The sequence below is a fragment of the Agrilus planipennis genome, unplaced genomic scaffold (genome assembly GCF_000699045.2).
Source record: "Agrilus planipennis isolate EAB-ADULT unplaced genomic scaffold, Apla_2.0 scaffold218, whole genome shotgun sequence".
NCBI lineage: Eukaryota > Metazoa > Arthropoda > Insecta > Coleoptera > Buprestidae > Agrilus > Agrilus planipennis.
In genome coordinates, this window is record NW_020440118.1 from 267,929 (window position 1) to 283,935 (window position 16,007).

A 16,007-nucleotide genomic window follows, 5' to 3' on the forward strand; every position below is an offset into this window, starting at 1 on the left:
ATACATATGAAAATGTTAGAGAAAACCTCAGTTGTATCTAAAAATCAAAGATGTATTGCCCATTTAATTTTTTCTTCGAAACTTAATAATCTTACAAGTAATTGCTGCTAATTTGAATAACCAGTGGTCCGTTAGAATAAAAAAACAGAAATATTTTAAAATTTTGTAACAAATAGGTTCATAAATATTTCTTATAAAATTTATAGAACACTATGTATATGTAAACTATAACTAATTCACAGAAATGCCAACTTAGATGATGTTTTTTGTTTATATATTTACATTTTGTTTTGATGGATTTAATCCTCATGGTTTAATTTTCGAACACATTTAAAAATGAAATCACGTTTATTTATTTTTTTTAATCAAAATGTTCTTATTAACTAGAAGATTGAATGAAATGAGTATATTGTGATTTATTCAAACGTAATTTAGTGTTAGAAATAAGCCTCCATGCATTTATAAGCCTTAATATGACTAAAGTTTGAAATTTGATATTGTAAAATCTGAGTTAAAGCTTTATATTCATTAGTTTTATAACGTATCTTTTGTAAACTATGTACTTATGTGTACCATCCATATTATCTTATCAACTTTAACTACGTGTTTTTAATTGTATTTTTAAACTTATGTGATGATTTAACTATTTTTATTGCAGAATTATAAACAGAGGAGATAAAATGACTGAAATGCGTACTTCAGCTGTTTAACAAATATTTATTTCGATTTCAAAAAATGTACAAAAGTACAATGAGGCTTCGTTATAACTCTCTTTGGTAACATTACCTCTTGTATTACGCACTTTTGCAATAATCCCCCCCCCCCGTGGGAAACTAGTTTTCATAAATTAGTTTTGAATACTGGAAAACTTGTACAATATTGTAGAACACTCTAAATAGCTCAAACACCAACGCCAATCTTCTTCAGTCCCTGGTGTCGTGTTTTGGGTGTGTAGGTTTGGGCTATTTAGTGTTTTATAATAAGTTATACCTATAGATGAGGACTCAACAAATAATTTTTGCTTTTAATAAAAATGATGACTGTTTATAAATAAAACTGATTAGCGAAAAAAATGAGAAAACGATCTCAATATTTAATAATATAATATTACAGAAAGTGCAGTTTTAAGACTAGCCCACTTTCATACATCATACTATCACTGATTTATTCCCTGCCTATTTCGCTATCCCGTTTATAAAGCGTTTTTGATCCTCAGGAGCATTATATGTTATAACAAAGTTTCACGTACATAATTTGAAGATCACTACTAGCATACTTAAGACGACATTTTAGTTCTGCATTTAGTAAATATTGTATTTATTTTCCTTATACAATGCCAGTGTTAAGAATGGGTTTGTAAGTTTATTTAGTGGAACTTTTTGTAAGTACTCTCTGTGATGTATATACTTTTTATGACATACATATTATATAGTTCGGTACCTAATTTATTTTTTAAAATAAACATTCTATTGAATCTGTTAAGCTAAAAGTTCCTTAAATCTAACATTAATTGCCTTACACTTCTAACCTATGCATACACCGTTTATTGAAATTTCTATATGAAACATTACAAATTCCAATTTATCTGTAACTTACGTTTACTACCAGAAATTTTCGCTTGTGGGATTTCATTGGCCGCTCGTGCCAAATATATATTTGGGTAGGCGATGGCGGTGAATAATTACCTCCACATATAACAATGTTGTTAAATAGAACAACGCGACGTTGTGAGAGCATTAACTACGAGTGCAATTAATAATAGGTTGTGCTGCAATGCTAATTCATCGTTGAGTAAAAATTGATATACCAATGAGTAATAATGGTACTATAACATCATCGTAAAAACTGCCATTTTCATTTGTGAAATTTTTCAAGTTATTAACAAATACATTATCATCATCATAAGGTCGTCAGTCCTAAGACTGGTTGGACATGCATCTCCACACTTTCCTATCCTGCGCTAATCTTCGCATTTCCCTAAATCTAGAACAACCCATATCCTTAACTATTTGCAAACAGTATTCTAATCTATCTACCTCTTCTCCTCCTAAATTAACAAATACAATCGTTAATAAAATATTCATCGGTGATCAATTTTTTTTATATTGAAATGAAAACTCCTTTAAATGTTTACCCTTGAGAAAGGGTTAACTAAATAAATATTGTATACTGTTTATTATAAGCTACTGAAACATTTAAAAGAGTTCTTTTCGACTGTAATGTAATTTGAGTTGTAAGATACAACATAGCTGATCTTTAATTGAATATTGTAACACTTGTCGTGGATTGGTTTTTTAAAATACTTTATTAACACTAACCTTATTATATATACATAATGGAAAAAAGAACAAATATATACATATTACCTTAATCTAACAAAATGTCATGAAAGTTTAACCACGATGCAAACGTTCTTAATCACAACGTGAAAGTGTGAATCCGCGTGTGGCTCTAAACTTAAACTTAACACTATTATCTGACACAAACACTGGTTGACGTCACACAATATTCTTACTAGCACTTGGAGGTAGGGTTCTATACAAAAAAAACTCCTGACACCCTGTCTAAGGGCCACTCGAATGTTCCTACTGGGGAAAACTCTTAGAAGGAGCTTGAGACTGATGTTAGTCTCCCTTTCGTGTTTTTCTTTTTTTATTAGATTATTCTCGAGGAGGAGAAATCTTCAAAATACACCCCCTGAAGGGAAGTTAGTGCCGGACTTTTACCGACTAAAACACCTCCTCGAATGGAGAGATAAACCCTGAGGGTTACTCATCCTCGGGAAGAAAATGGAAGGTTGGGATTTGGGAGAGGGTTGAGAAGGTAAAAGCGTGGGGGAGAACCGTCATGGTCCACCTCGGGAGTTATGGGTGGACACTCGCGCTAAAAAGCGAAGCTAGGAATGAGCGAGAGGGAGTGGCTGATTGTAGAAGGTGACAGGGCTTTCGAATCGGTCGTTTGGCTTCGGGGCGAAGTTGGAGAGTGTCGAAATGGGGGGGGCTGACACTGAGGTCCGGAGACTTGCTGCGAATGAGATTGCAGCCTCAGGGAGAGAAGATAAAGCCGGTTTCTTTCAGAATTTGGGTGTTTCTGACGAATTAGGGATAGTTTAATGCGGAACGAAGGATCCGCATGTAGGTGCCTTGAAGGGGTTTTAGGCGGTAAGGAGGGGCGCAGCCCCAGACGGGAATGGTGTAGGAGAAAATGCTCCTGATTTTGCGTTAAACGCACGGATTTTCGTATGTTGGGCGATGGAGTGGTTTCGGAAGAAAGGCTTGAGTGCGATGAATGCACCCATTGCCTTGTTATGGGTAGTTGCGATGTGGAGCGGATAATTTAGGGTCCTATCGAAAACGACGCCTAGGTAGGTGACAGAGTTGCTCCACTTGATGGAACGGTTGTTTACTAAGATGGAGGGAGGTTTTCGGGACCTACGAGAGAAGACAATTTCTTCAGATTTGGTCTTGTTAATGGAAAGTTTCCATTTTCGGTACGTTTAGAAGCAGGGGAAGAACTCCCTGTGCATTGGAGAATGGTTTGAGCGGAGTTTATGAGGGCAATGTCGTCCACTTAGGGAGCTGTCAGAATAGAAGTGTCGGAGGGCATGTCTGCACAGAACAGGTTAAATAGAATAGGTGATAGTTTGGAGCCTTGTGGGACACCGGCAGTGACGGGTTTACTGGCAGAGAGAATAGAGCCGACGTGGACCCGAAGGCTTCTGTCTGTGAGAAAGGACCTAATAACCGGAACTAGAAAATGTGGAATGTTAAGGGCGATGATTTTTGAGATAAGGCCTTCGTGCCAGACTCGGTCGAACGCTTGTTGGACGTCAAGAAGAAGGTTGTTGTTAAGGTTGAAGGAGATGTTCGGTTACATGGCGAAGTTGGTTGGTGGCCGGTGCCGGATGCCTGCGTAAACCGTGTTGAAAATCGGGGAGAATGTTGTTTTGCTCCACGTGGTCTAAGAGCCGATCCAGAAGGATGGGTTCAACTACTTTGCTCAACGAACTGAGCAGGCTGATAGGCCTGTAGTTTCAGGGAGAGTTCTTCCCTTTTTTGAGGAGGCAGATGACAGTGGCTTCTTTCCAGACCAAAGGGAAGTGGTGCAGCCACATGACGACGTTTGTGATGTTGCACAGTGCGGTTATGTGCTTTGGCGGTAGGACTTTGAGGACTTTGTTTTGAATTCCGTCAGCGCCAGGGGCTTTCCTCTGTTTCAGAGAATGGATAGTAAGGGAGAGTTCATAGGGTCTAGTGTGTCTAAAGTCGGAATGTAGGGGAACGTAGTTCTGGGAGACGGCTTTGATACGCTCGTGAAAGTCGGCAAGGTCCGCTTGACTGGGTAGTGGGGAGCACTGGAGTATGCGAAGATTGCAGCTTTTTCTTCATCTGAAGAACAGGTGGAGCCGTTCTGTTTTAGTGGCGGAAGATGGGGAGCTCTGTTACGAAGAGAACGGATCACTTTCCAAGTGCTTCGGGGGTGTGTTTCTGCCTGAGCGATATAATCATCGAAGGATGCGCTGCGGAATTCAGTGAGACGAGTTCTTAGTTCTCGTTGAAGGGCGTTTACTTCTGCACGGTGTGCGGGGAGGTGGTGTCTATTCCGCAGACGTCGGACCTTGTTTTTCCTCCTGAGGAGGTCAAGAATGTCTGCGGGGAGGGTTCTGTCTTTAGTGGGCGTGGGGCGGGAGGTATTGGAGAGCTCGATAGCGCTGGTAATCTCGTTTGAAAGGAGATTCACAGCTTAGCTTCGTCAAGTTCCGCTATTGAGCGAATTGGAGTGCACTTGTATGAAGATGTTTCGAGGGTGTAATGGACGGGTAGCCTATCTAATAACATGGTTGGGTTTGGGGGGCTTTTGATTGGGCGGCCGACTTCAATCAAGGCTGGAAGGTGGTCCAAGCTTAGTGCGTCAATGGCGATAGGATCGGCGGAAAGTGTAACATTTTTTGTGACAAAAATGTCAAGGATGTCAGGAAATTGATTGTGGGGGGAGAGAGGAATGTAGGATAAGTAGGTGCTTCAACTGTGAAGTTGAAGTAAAGAATTTTGGCAAGAAGGGAGATGCCTTTGCTGTTGGTTTGTCGACAGCACGAAGAGACGTGTTTAGCGTTAAGATCGCCGGCGACGATAGTTGGAACGCCGGGGAGGAGTAGAAGGGGGAGTTCAGAAAGGTCTTTGTCCGAAAGGGGGGAGTAGAGAGAGATAATCTTAAGAGGACCGAAAGTTTGCGAAACGTCGATGCCGACTGTTTCTAACGAGTTTGCGGCCAAAGAGATAGGCCTGTGCTTTAAAGAATTCCTAACAAGAATGGCGACACCGCCAGCACTGCGGTTTTCACTGTAGGATGAGAAGTTTGATTTTTTCGGACAGGTGAGTTCCGTTGATGCAAGCAACACCGATTGACTTATCCTCGAGGAAGTGCTCGAGTTCAGTCAATTTACCTCTAATGCTTTGCGCATTCTAGGTAACTATGCGGAGATTGTCTGGCTGGGCGGTGTTAGACATTGGTGGTTAGTTGTAGGGCGGCGACAATGCTGGAGACTATGGTTTGGACAATAACTTGAAGTTTTTATTCCAAACTTGGGATTGCAAGCTGGAGAAGTGCTAGTGTTGCGCTTTTGGGTAGGGAGAGAGGGGGCAGTTCTTACTACCTTGGCGTAGGATTTTTGGAGGGGCATTGCTAAGGTGGTAGGAGGAGGATGAGGGGGGTAGTTCTCGTGTCTTGGGAAGCAACAGGAGTGATTATTTTCTTGGGCGGGAATGGGAGATCTTTTTGGGAGCCTTGGGGCAGCCGCGGTAGGTGGCGCGGTGGTTCCCTTTACAGTTGGCACAAGTGGGTGTGACATCCTTCTTGTCCTTGGTTGTGTACTCGGCAGTTTTATGGTTACGGTCACAGAAAGCGCAGACCCAGGCTGCGTGGCAGTAATTGGCTGTATGAAAGAATTTCAAACAGCGGCAGCATTGGGGAACTTCCTCCGTATTATCTTTTACTCAACTTTGATGTTGCGATCACAGAGTCGACCAAGATGGAAAATTGTCTTGAAATTTGTAGCGGTCTTATCAAGACGGACGGAGACAACGGGCCAGATTTTGTTACCTTTGGACATACGATGGATACCTTTAATAATAAAGCCCTTGTGGCTGAGTTCGGACTCGATGTCCTCCGCTGGGGTGTCTTCGCAGACACCACGGATAATGGCATGAAGGTCACAGTCTTTCTGATGCTGGTTTGTAAATAATTGGACTTTGGATTCGTCCAAGAAAGTGAATAGATGACGAAAATCGCCGATGGAGGTAAGATAGACTCGTATTGAGCCCTGAGTATTAATTGTCCTACGAGCGGAAATGCCGTGACTGTCCATGGTACGAAGAATTTTCGGCCAAAGGCACTTTTGGCGTATGACGATTGGGGGAGGGGAGATTTTTGACTTAGATTGAATGGTTCTAAGTCGGATTCGTTGTCAGAGGAGGAGGAATCGGACGACGACAGGAGAGGTTGCTGTCGTCGGCGCTTGTTGGCGCGTTTGCTTGCTTTGACGAAGCCGTCCTTCTCTCGTCGGTCGGTGTTGGGAAGACGGTTAAAGCTGTCAGAAATTGCCTTGGACGACTTAGGACCTGGCATTGAATCCATTTGGGAGGAAATGGCGTCGGTAAGGGGAGCAGCGGATGAAGACTCAATGTCTTCGGTCATTGGCGTAGGTGATTGTGGAGATGAAAATAAACGAATAAATTCGTTTATTTCGACGAGTTTGGCCTGAAGATCACTCGCCAGGGCAATGGCGTCCGCAAAGGAAAATCCCTCCAAGAGTGCGGAGCTCTTGGGGGTAGCCATGCTGAAAATGGCTAGCTAGGTAGAACTGGACTTTTTATATGACTGCAGAATCAGGAAAAAAGGTTTGTTACGGCTGTATTGTAGACTTTGGATAATAAATTTTTCCAGTCACGGACAGTTGTAGTGAACGCCTGGTTCGCTGTGGAAAAAGCTCTGGTCGTATCGGTGATAAAAATCGGTGTATAGTACGTGATTCGTATAACGATGGTCGAGCGTAGAGGGCCCTTTCATGTCCGGTGCCAGTACTTTTATACCCCTGGTCGGGGTGCATCGAACCGAGTCACCAGGAAAGGGTAGTCGCACAAGCGTAGGAGGACGTGCGTCTCTATCGCTAAGCCCGAGTGGCGCCCTCGCGAGCGGCACTGCGGCGCGTCGGGAAAGTGCGCTGGGGTAAAAGCGACAAAATTTCGATTTGAACGAGACGCATGTTACAATATACTATTAACTGAATAAATACAATAAATATTAGATTATTATTATTAAGTTCAGAAGTTTGTAAAATAAACAATCAAATGAGTTAATAATTAATTAATTATATATAATGATGATTGTACATACGCACCTAATAAATTAATGACGTAATTAAAAAAGACAGTTACTTGACGCTGCTTCTTTTTTTTATTTAAAAAGCCTATAAATGTTTCTTTTAACGTAGAATGCTAACGTGCGTCAATGCACGCAGCGTAGCTAAAGGCGAGCGAAGCAGGAATACGGCCGCAGAAGACAAAATTTCCGCGGCGGGGGCTTTTTCGAGCGTTTCTTTATTGACGCGTGAAGTGCAGAACATCAAATTTTATAGGCAATGAGTTGATGATATTACAAAAAAATTATGGGACATTCGGGCTTTTGAATACAACTAATTAATTTCGATTGATTTTTAATGAATTTAAAACATAACTGCTGAAGACGACGTGCATTATGGTCGCCCTGGGGCATAGGTACCTCGGAGGCCGTCGTCGACTGCATATTCGTGTTTAGCGACCCTAAAAACCTCAAGTAACAAAATTGGGCTTATTTCTATCATTATTGACCAAGTTTCTTTTGTAATAACTTATAAGACCGTATTTGCCTAATGTACCGATGCAATTTTGAAGATGAATTGATGTCATATGTTCACAAAGTTTGTAGACAGTCGCACGAATCGAATTGAGAAAAGCGCATTTCCTAGGTTTGGCCTATTTTTGTACTTTATTTCCTCGACCAATTAGTTTTATTATGTTCAAGGACCTCTTTCCAAAACTTATATAGGCACGTTAGGCAGCGGTCTTATTTGTTGTGAAGAAGTAGTGTATATAAAGAGTGTTTTTGTCACAAAAGATAGTCATAACATCTTCCCTGCACTTGAATGTGACCAGAAGGGGGCGGCATACACCCTTTTTAGGACCCAAGAGACAACATTATTATTATTAAAATTTTTAGATTGCTTGATTATGTTAAGGATGGTTTCTTTATCATGGCCCGATCGATTATCAATAATCTTGAAAAGTACTAAGTTGTTTAAACGATCTTGCCCATCTATTAATAATATAAATTATATAAACTAAGGATTCTTAAATATAGTTTAAATACTCAGAAACAGCAGCTTATGATGACGACTTGGATGATACGATTTCTTGTTTCAGAGTATTATTGGATTCTTGGCATTTCCCAGAGACCTAGACATTGAGGTGAATGTTCCTCTAGCTTAAACTCGAGAGATGTAACCGTAGTAATGGCAGATATTGATGGTGGATTGCAAACTATCAAGACGAAGATTCAAGTTCAGCTGTAGATTTGTGGATGCTGAAAGGGATGTTTTTTGTTATAGTACTTGTGATTGCAGCAGCAAATGAATTCAAGGTAATATTTAAAGCTTTAACACTAACTAATCTTCTAATAGAATTTGATTCACTAGCAGAGCACACAGCAGCTGTAGCATTAAGCCAGGAGTCAACATTTGGCTTATTATATGGATATATATTTCAATCACTCTCTTCGTCTGATGCTTGACGATTATCAACTATGCCATGATTAGAATTGCAGTAAAAGGATGTATCAGTACGAAGGTTAACATTATAACATTTTTATTGCACCAGAATCAAAAGATCCACACTGAATCGTATAACTACAAAACTAGAACATCTTACATCTATAACTACTTTCGAACAGTAATCTGATCTAGGTCTACCTCTACTCCTCCTTACTGTTTCTGTTTCTGACTAGACCTTCATGCACTGTTGCCAACCTACTACAGGAAAAAATCCCACGCACAGGTCCAAAAAATCCTATATTTTCTCTAAAAATCCCTCCAACTTATTACTATTATTATTTTTTAATTCGTTAATTTAATCGTTTATTCGAAGAAAAAATATACAATATTTTTGTAAACATGGACAACTTTTCGTGTCGATAGTATAATACCGATAATTTTATTGTATGTAATTATCTCGTTTCCCAAAAATGCAGACAAAACCAGGCCTTGGGGGTTTAGATGTCTAGATGTTCGGATTTTGGAACAATATACCAATTCAAAAAAGTTCAAGACAATTTATCGTAGGGACTTGAGCAGGTACCTGCACCAGTAGGCTTGAACGCACGTCGCCGTCATATATCAACCGTTTCATCGTACAGCATTATACGATTATAGCTGACAAAATTTTACGTTTACAATTAGAAAAATGAGCGCCTTCATAATATAATATCAGGTCAACAAAATCAAACAAAACCAACCAGAAAATGGCAAATTACAAAAAATCCCGCAAAAATAAGGAAAAATCCCTTTATCCCTCGAGAACGTCAAAAATCCCTCGAATCGGGATAAATCTCTCGAATTGGCAACACTGCCTTCATGCCTGAGAAGGTATCCTACCAACCTATCTCGCCTATTTTGTTCTTTTATTCTTTCTAATAACCCTTCATTTCTAATCTTCTCTATCCACGGTATCCTCGTCATTTGCAGGTAACACCACATTTCAAACACTTCTAACCTCTTCTTTTCCGCTGCGCCCACCATATTCGCTTTACTATATTTTTATTCCTAATTTAACTGTCTAGCTTTTTTATATTAATTATAACTGAAAGTCTGGAAGAAGGATTAATAGGAGCTTATGTTTTTTCTTCAGAGGAGCTTCATTTATTTAAAGAAATGGGTTGATTTTTACCCAACTAATTGACTTAACCAATGTCAGTTTCTAAATTTAAACATGAAAAATGAATTTCATGTTGGATTCTTTGAATTTAGTCAATTAATGTTAATAATTTGTATTCAGAAATAATTATGGTAAATGAAATTATTTTACAAATAAGTAAAGAAGAGGTGTTTCTAATATCTAAAAGCACTCTGCGCTGAAAAAAAGCAAATACTTTTCAAAAGTACAGATACAATTTTGACAATATATTTTAAATTATTTGCTTTCTTCTTTCCATTCCTGCAACTTCCGCTTTTACGGAATGATTTTTTTCCGTAATGAATGTAAAATGTAAAAAAGAAAGAAATAGAGCATATTTTAATTTAATTAAAAATGAATTTTTAGTTTAGTTTAATATGAATCTATGTTGCTCAGATTTCTATAATTATTTTATATATCATTGATGGTCAAAGTGAAGAGCAGTAACAAATATATATGGAAAAATACATAATGATTAAAAATATATTTGTACTTTTTTCTTGAATTTCCCAAAAGTACGATATTTTTACATCTTTTTGGGAAAAATACTATATTTGTACAAAACAAGGTGATAACCGTACCTCTAACTTTAGAGGTCAGGAGACCAAATGCCGTTATCAGCAATCACAATAAGAAATTCAAATTACACCTTAATTAAAATGAAGGTGTTAATTATAACGGGAAGCATCCAATTAGTCGTTATATGATGCATAATATATAATATTTCCAAGTGTTTTTCCATGGTTAACACAGTACAACTGGAAGAACGATGAACACGCGACCCGACGCGACACGACAACAATAAAAATAAAAATGTAAATAATCATAAACTATAGTAACAATAGTCTACGCATGATGGATAATCTCCTGTAATCTTAAAAAGAGAGTGCTCTGCCCAATAAGTATGTGGCTTGCTAAAAGTATAACGCGAACTGCGTAAAAGATAGTGTGTGTTGGTTTTATAAATTTTGAAATAAAACTGAGGTAATAAAAGGAGTTGGATAGTTTACTATATTAAACTCTAAGAGAAAAGATACAAAATAAAGCTTCAATTATCTTCAATAAATGTCGTTTCAAAAATATGTATACATCTATGACATAAACACTTGCCGCGTATTATGGAGGGTAGAAGTAAGTACTAATTCTCCTTACCTCTTCCCTTCATACCGCGTATGCAAGATTTCGTTTACGTTTTAGTTTGATAACCGAAAATTCCGAAATTGATGCGAAGTCCCTCATCGTGCAGTATATGAATACGTTTTCCAATCTTTACTAGTGATGTTGATGTTTTTTAGACTCATTCGCATGAAATTTATGCTCCTATATCTAGTATAATTATGAAACTATATTTATTCCGTATCTATACCATTAATACTACTACGCGATTGGGCGAGTTGCCGCTTCCAATTATCGATTTGTGCGTCTAAACAATGTGTATCCGTTGAGGTAAGTGCAATATTATATGGGGATATTCGTTCATTATTTTTATCATTTTGCTATGTAGAAGCATGCACGTGATAATCAATGCATTGATTCCCGACAGCTCTTAAGCATGCCTGCAGGCAGAGACCGATCGATGGTCGACAATCTTTGTACTAAACGCCGAGGGTAATAATCATACCATGAGTGACACATATTTGCCGCTTAACAATAGGAGTTCCAGGATTCTTGAGTAAAATGAAGACTGTTGCAGAGGATTCCCGGATAAAAGAAGTAGGCTTCTAGATGATAGACGGGGTTAGTTAGCCAGTCAGTTAGTTTATGGGTAGCTGAGCAGTAATATAAATAAGCAGTGTGAATACAGGCTGATATCTGATATAAATACATTGACTAGTACATATTAAGCATTACAAATACAGTGTGATATAAACAAGTAGTAGTTTTATGTGTCCTCTTAGTTTTACCGTGTAAAGAAATTACTGTAATAAATAAAATTAATACTAGCACATTGGTTACAATTTTTAATTCCCATGGCTATATTTTTTAACATTATTTTCATGCATTTTAATATCGTGATGTGCTTTAGGACTGCATGTTATTCCTTAATGTAACTTCTTAAACTAATGCTTTAAGATTGTCCTGTCAATTATAAGCCAATTTCCAATAACTTATTTTTATCAACTTTGACTAGGTTATTAAATATTTATAAAAATAAATTAGGGTATATCACACAAAAATATATTTTTAAATCAGTGTGTAATTTTTCAGGGATGATAAGAAATAAAATTATTGTTTCCTTGCAATAAATTATACAGCGTAGCCAAAAAAATACGCTACATGATGGTCATTGCAGCTACATTATAAGTTTAATCAAAAAATTTTTCAAACAAAACTCCCTATTTGAGTACTAGATCGCTTATTATATCTAAATTTCATTTGCCATATGGACTAAAAAATTAAAAAAGAAAATTTCGTTTGAATTGTAGCACTGCTAAATATGGGACCGATCGAAAAAAGTCATATGAAAAAGATGTTCAGAATGCCAAAATATTAAGTTATGCAAATAATAGCGGCGATATTAAAATTATTTTTGTTTTGGATCAAATGACTCAAAAAGTTTGCAGCTGAATTAAGTTTCGGGAATTCGAATCATTAGAAGGATGAAAAGCAACTTGCTCTAAAAACTATTTTTTCTTTTCTCTGCACATAAAAAATGAAAATACATAATACATATATAAAAAAAATGATGAGGCATTAGATTTAATGCAATACATAGAACATACGAGTAATATAATACTCAATGCTTAGCGTGTGAAATATAGGTGAATATAACTCCTCCCGACGTAGATATGAGCCAAGGTCCATGAGAGCTTGCGAATTTAGATTTAGACTATAATTGTTTCATTCTCTTTTTCCTTTATCTTCTTTAGTTTTGCTAGCGAAGCTTTTTTAAACACATAGAACAGTAACAGTAGCACTATGATGATATACAGGGTGATTGTCCAAACACTGGCCTTATGAATGCTTATATTTGGCACATTTAATTCTTTTATATTCTTCTCTTGTAAACTCAATGCATTTTGTATTTCTCTAATATTATTTAGACCAACAGGTTTGAGTGTAAATAATTCGAAATTGACGGAGAAGTCATTATCATTTTTAAACACAAAATTTAATTTTGGCAGTTCAATATTTTTAAACACTAACTTTGGATGATTATCACTTTTTAGTTCGATGTTCTTTAGCATTATTACACAGTTGATGTCTATTTCCACAATGTACGTTCCTTTTAAAGGGAAATTTTCTTTCAAGTTACCGCACTTACGCGTCGCGATTGTTTCTTCAGGAACAATTAGGATCCACTTTTGGTTTTCTAATTTCTTGACCCTAGGTTCTCTTATGTCAGCCAATTTTTGGTTACAATTGGAAGGATTTTCATGGAAATTAATTAGCTGAATTACACAAGGAACGTTCTCGTCCAGTTTAATGGAATTAACGTCGTTGCAAACATATTGGCCCGTAGTAGCTTCTTTGCACCTTGAGTTGGATGTTGCATAATTGTGCTCGTTCAGGATAAGAAAATCGGTCTCAGGAGTGATTACTTTAAAGGTTTCATTAATGGGTGTAGGTAAAGGGTATAAATGATAATAATCGTAATCATCAGATTCAACTATTGGGACTTCGAAAATAAAATAAATTTTGTTTTCTTTACTGTAACTTTTTATCTCTATAATTTTTTCAAAAAGAACAACATTTTCCATAGTAAGGTCAAATGGCAATTTTCCTTTCCTTAATTGTTTTTTAATGTTTTGAATTTCTTTAAAAAATTCGTTAGGTTCTATTAATGAATTATGCAACGTTCTTAATTTAGAAAACGTTATTGACACTTCTAACTTTTCAAAGATATCATGTATTACTTGGAATTCGGTAATTATTTGAGACAATAACATTTGCAACAAGAAACGATCACGCGTTTCCATGTTAAATAAATTTGATTTTTTAACTGCCTTTTCGACTTCGTTGATACGGTTCCTTAAAGTTATTTGGTCATGCGTCAAATTCAGTGTAATATCTTTAAATGCTTGAATAGAGTTTTGAAGGAGCGTCACTTGACTACTCATTAGGTTTTGAATTGACTTTTGATTTTCTGAGAGAGTAGAGATAGCCTTATCATACCTTTCAGCATCTTCATTGTCTAAATTTCCGGTAAGAGATTTTATTATTGATCCTAAACCATTAACTAAACCTCTTTTAATTCTTTTATTATAAGCAGGATTAATCTGGTATATTTGAGTACTTATTTTGTTCTGTAATGTCGTAATTAAATTGTAGGAATTATAAAATTCATATTTATGTTGCGTAGAATTTTCAATTATTGTTTTGAGTTTTTGGAAACTATTTTTGAGTGCCGTGAATTCATTTATCATATTTGTAATATCAAAGATTTGTACAAGAGACCAGTGATTGATAACATTTTGTGCTATACCTAATTTAAGCGGTAGAATTCCGGGGTTATTATTCAGATTGTAAAAATTTGAAGAAGTTACTGCTACTGCGAAGCAGAAGGTGTATCTGAAACAAGAGGTATTTTTAATTCTTTTACGTGTATAGTTTCTGTCTTGTTATTGGATTTATTTTTAACCTTTACTTTATTATTTTCTAATAATTCGATAATTTCGTAAGGTCCTTTAAATTTATTTTCTTTTTTATCACGTTGAACATTAACCTTATAGACAGTTTGACCAATTTTAAATTGATGTGTCTCACCTTTGATATTTCTTTTTTCCAGAACTTTTGTTTTCTTTCTTTTTAAATTTTCGGATATATTCTGATACAAGTGTTTTATTTTGTCGCTATGATTCGCAACGTAGTCTCTATAATATGTTACGTCTATTAAAATGGAGGGTCTCTACAACTTGTATGACCTAAAGTTACTTCTAAAGACGTAAAGTGTGTACTTGAATGTATGGTATTATTATAGGCAATAAGTGCATATAACATTATTTTTGTAATAGGGTAATTTTGATATTTTTGATTAAGTATTCTTAAATGTTCTATAAGAGTTGAATGAAACCGTTCAATCAATGAGTTGGATTCGTGGTGAAATGGGGTAGTAAAATGTATATCTATTTTGTGAGCTTTTAGTAATTCCTTTACCGTGTCATTTTTAAATTCTGTTCCATTGTCCATAACTATCTTTTCAGGCAGGTAGGCCATAAAAACAAAAGTATTGTAAAAGCTTATTACAAATTTCGATTGCAGTTTTTGCTTGAATTGGGAATGCTTGACCTAATTTAGAAAATGCGTCTATGATAGTTAAAAACTCTTGCTTGTCAAATTTAAACACATCAATATGTAACACTTGAAAAGGTTTATTTGCAGTTTCTGTAAACATGAGAGGTACATAAGGGGTTTTCCTAGAATACTTTGAAGTTTGGCATATTATACGTACTCAATGCTTAGCGTGTGAAATATAGGTGAATATAACTGCTGGGTGAATGTAGATATGGCGATATTTCGTTTTAAAGAAAATTTTGTTTCTTAGTCTCACTTTCATATTTATATTTCAAATTCAAATTTTATGTTTAATCAATCTTTTAGATCAATTCAAGGTAATATTTCTTTGCAAGGCCCCATGTTTTGGAATTCTGAATAACTTTTTCCTATTAAACCTATTTTTAACAGAGCTACCCTTTAAACGAAACCTTTTTTCTATTTCATATCAGGGTTTATCAAACTGGTGGTACATTAGACGTTTTAGGTAAACTAACCGTGTATCGAGGATGATATTTTTAACTAAAATAATTTCAACTGTCGGCTGCTTTTATCATTTTATCCTCTTTCGATCCATGAGGATGTTTTATATTGCTTTATTTGAAAATTTTGAGTAAATTTGGATTTTTATATAAAATTAGATAATTTCACTAACTTTGACATAACAAAACTGTGCCGTGGACAATTGATAGTTATTTCAAATGTAAAAACTTAGACGAAATGAAAACAACAATGAAATTAATGGTCTTGCATCTTTTGTTTTTGTAGTACAACAAAAGAAAGAGATAAAACGAAGTTTCGGACGATATCCAT

The 16,007-nt window shown here is 36.3% G+C and overlaps 1 long non-coding RNA gene across 1 annotated transcript; it reads left to right on the top strand.

The window, feature by feature from the left end:
* The first annotated feature begins 9,825 nt into the window (after positions 1-9,825).
* Positions 9,826-11,845, top strand: LOC108738830. Its single transcript, XR_001938042.2, has 3 exons — positions 9,826-11,111; positions 11,178-11,426; positions 11,485-11,845. It is a non-coding gene; the product is annotated as an uncharacterized LOC108738830 (long non-coding RNA).
* Positions 11,846-16,007: the final 4,162 nt, after the last annotated feature.